Source organism: Macrotis lagotis, chromosome 1, assembly GCF_037893015.1.
Source record: "Macrotis lagotis isolate mMagLag1 chromosome 1, bilby.v1.9.chrom.fasta, whole genome shotgun sequence".
Lineage (NCBI taxonomy): Eukaryota > Metazoa > Chordata > Mammalia > Peramelemorphia > Peramelidae > Macrotis > Macrotis lagotis.
In genome coordinates, this window is record NC_133658.1 from 767,803,465 (window position 1) to 767,807,546 (window position 4,082).

A 4,082-nucleotide genomic window follows, 5' to 3' on the forward strand; every position below is an offset into this window, starting at 1 on the left:
TCATAAATAAAACTGAGTTGGTTTTATGAAAAATCCAATCAATAGACAAAACTTTGGTTAATCTGATTTTACAAAAGAAAGAAGATAACCAAATTACCAGTATCAAAAACAAAAAGACCCGCTTCCTGGAGCCCCGGCTTGTGGTGTGGGGCTCGGGGTGCCTCCGCGCGGGCCGGCACCCGCCACCCTGTCAACAGGGGGCTCGCTGGGTGGCAGCAGCGGCAGCATCGGCCGCTGTGGCCCGCGATGCGGCACCTGGGCTCGGTGCAGAGGAAGGTGCCCTGCGTGTTTGTGAAGGAGGTGAAGGACGAGCCGTCGGGCAAGAGGGAGCACCAGGTCAGCCATACCTTTGGGCTCGATTAGATAGAAAACCAGACAAGCAAGCAGAGAAGAGGTTTAAAAGATTCCTGTATTCAAAGGAAGACTCAAAAGAGTTTATTTGGAATGTTGAAGAAGATTTCAAATCTTTTCCAGAGTTTTGGATTCCAGCAAAGGATATAGAACAGTTAAATGGAAATCCAGTGCCTGATGAGAATGGACATATCCCGGGTTGGGTGCCAGTGGAAAAAAATAAACAATATTGTTGGCATTCCTCAGTGGTCAGTTATGAGTTTGCCCTTGCTTTAGTGTTGAAGTACCACCCTGAGGACCCTGGACTTCTGGAAATCAGTGTAGTGCCCGTTGTCTGATCTCATGGAACAAACACTGGAACTTATAGGAACAAACATTAATGGAAATCCTTACGGATTAGGAAGCAAAAAGCATCCATCTTCTTGTACCACATGGAGCATTTCAAATAAAAAAACAACCCACAGTGAAGCATAATGACCTTTTGTCTTGGTTTGAGGGTTTCAGAGAAGGAAAAATTGAAGGAATAGTTTGGCACTGCAATGATGGCTGTTTGATAAAGGTTCATCGTCATCATCTTGGGTTACCGTGGCCTATTCCAGATACTTACATGAATTCCCGACCAGTTGTTATCAATATGAACTGGACCAAATTTGACTGTGCTTTTGATTCCCAATGTTTATTTAGTCATTTTTCAAAGCTAGATAATCAAAAATTTGGCAAACTCAGAGATATAAAACTGGATGTATGACTTTGAAGTGAAAATGCAATTGAAAATCAGATATATTATTTTTATTACTTGTGATTATTGGGTCTTTCTCCCATCTGAAAAGTGAAATATCTCAAGAAAGTGTTTGACACAACGGAATTACTTGCCCTAGTGTTCAAGTGAAATATGACCAGTTCTTAACTTCCAGACCTGAAGTATAAATCCTAAGCTTGTGACACAGAAGAAATTATCTATTTAAAAAAACTAACTGGTGCAGATGTGTATTAAGGGATTATAAGGACAACAGTTTATATTTTTCCTTTTTTTTTAAAAAAAGACTACATTAGACCAACAATTTTTATATCATTTATTTGCATAGTTAGGCCATAAATATTGTTGGATATCTTCGTGACCTTTTTGGTAAATCAAGTAGAAAAGTTAACTTATGTAAGCAGCACTACAATTGTTTGCTGAACTCCCTTAATAGGACTCAGTTCAACATTTATATATATAATATAATATATAATATATATATATATATAATATAATAATAATTTTAATTAAGAACATTGTGATGGCTTTGAAAACTCATCATAAAAAAAAGATAAGGAACTGACAACTTCTACCTAAGAAGTTAAATATTATTTCACATAAATACACTATTTAATCCACTGCTTGGAATTATTTAAGAAAATAAGTAAACTCTTTAGTTCAAAAGGTGTCATTTGATTACTATTTACAACTTCTATAAAACAGAAAATAGTGCCTAAAGTTGGGGTTGGAAATAACCCTCAGCAGATTGGTACGTTATCAGTGCTATCCATTTCAGCTTCCAAGTGTCCAGAACTCTCTGGTTCAAGATGGAACTGTTCATGAAGTTGTTTCAACTTCTCTTCTAAAATGATATATTTTTTTAACTTCTTCCTTGTAATTGTACTTCAGATCTTCAATTTCTTCAAAAAATGAGGGATCCAAGTTCTCTAGTTTTTTCTTAAGCTTTTCTGTTTTCTGCCTGATAGAAACACATTCCATTAAAATGTGGTGGAATAAAATATATGAAAAATAGAAAAAAAACCCCCAAAAGAATAAACTATCCACCAATGAGATGGATATTTATAATTTAGAGCTACTTTGTCAAACTGTATGCCAATAAATTTGATAACCTGAGTAAAATGAATGAATATATACAAAAATGCAAACTGCCCAGAGTAACAGAAGATGAAATAAAATACTTAACCCCATTTCAGAAAAAGAAATTGAAGAAACCATCAATAAATTCCCTAAGAAAAAGTCTCCAGGTCCAGATGGATTTACAAGTGAATTCTACCAAACATTAAACAAACAATCTTATTCTATTCTACATAAGCTATTTTAAAAAATAGGAGAAGAAGGAGTTCTACCAAATTCCTTTAATGACAGTAACATGGTACTGACACCTAAACCAGGAAGAAACAAATTAAAGAAAATCATAGACCAATCTCCCTAATGAACACAAAAATCTTAAATAAAATTTTAGCCATGAGACTACTGCAAGTTATTACTAGGATAATGCCATGTCTTCAGGCAGGATTTATACCAGGAAGGCAGGAAAGATTCAACATTAGGAAAATACTCAACATAATTGAACATATCAATAGCAAAACCAACAGAAATCATATGATTATGTCAATAGTTGCTGAAGAAGTCTTTGATTAAAAAACAACATCATTTCTATTAAAAACACTAGAAAGTTTAGGAATAAATGGAGTTTTTCCTTAAAATAATACTCTAAAACATCAACAAATATTATATGTAATGAGCATTTCTAGTAGGATCAGTAGTGAAACAAGGATGCTCATTATCACCATTGCTATTCAATATAGTTTTAGAAATGTTAGCTCTAGCAATATGAGAGGAAAAAGAAATTGAAGGAATCAGATTTGGCAATAAGGAAGCAAAACTTTCATTCTTTGCAGATGATATGATGGAATACTTAGAAAACCTGAGAAAATCATCTAAAAACTCATTGAAACAATTAGCAAATTGAGTAAAGTAGCAGCATGTAAAATAAAACCACAGAAATCATCAGCATTTAAAGCCCAAGGCCAAGAGATAAAAAGAGAAATTCCATTTAAAGTAACTGTAGACAACATCAAATACTTGGGAATCTACCTCCTGAGACAAATCCAGAAACTGAATGAACACAATTGTAAAGCACTTCTTACCCAAATAAAGTCAGATCTAAACAATTAGGAAAATGTCAGTTGCTCATGGTTAGGTTGAACTAGTATAATAAAAATGGCAATTCTACCCAAATTAAATTATTTATTCAATGCCCTGCCAAACTACCAAATAATTATTTTATTGAGCTAGAAAAAATAGTAACAAAATTTATCTAGAACAACAAAAGGTCATGAATAGCAAGGGAAATGATGAACAAGTAAATAAAGGAAGGTGACCTAGCTCTACCAGATCTAAAACTATGCTATAAAGCAGCAGTCATCAAAACTTCCAAGTACTGGTTAAGAAATAGAATAATGGGTGGATTAGGACAGTTTCAAAAGAAACCACAGCAAATGACTACAGCAAGCTACTATTTGACAAACCCAAAGACATCAGCTTCTGGGATAAGAACTCACTATTTGACAAAAATTGTTGGGAAAAACTGGAAAATAGTATGGCAAAAACTAGGCATAGGCCCACATCTCATACCCTATATCAAAATAAGGTCAAAATGAGTTAAGGTTTTAGACTTAAAGGGTGACAGTATAGATAAATTAATAGATCAAGAAGTACTCTATCAGATCTATGGAAAGGGGATAAATTTATGACCAAAGAAGAATTAGAGTACATTATAAACTGCAAGTTGAATAATTTTGACTGTTTTTAATTAAAAAGGTTTTGCACTCATAAAGTCAATGCTGCCAAAATTAAAAGGGAAGCAGAAACTGGGAAATAATCTTTACAACTAGGAATTGTAATAAAGGTTTCATTTCTAAAATATATGGAGAATTGCATCAAATTTATAAGCTTACAAGTTATTCTC

The 4,082-nt window shown here is 34.0% G+C and overlaps 1 pseudogene; it reads left to right on the forward strand.

Moving 5' to 3' along the window:
• Positions 1–246: 246 nt before the first annotated feature.
• LOC141488157 (RNA ligase 1 pseudogene) lies at positions 247–1,099 on the forward strand (annotated as a pseudogene).
• Positions 1,100–4,082: the final 2,983 nt, after the last annotated feature.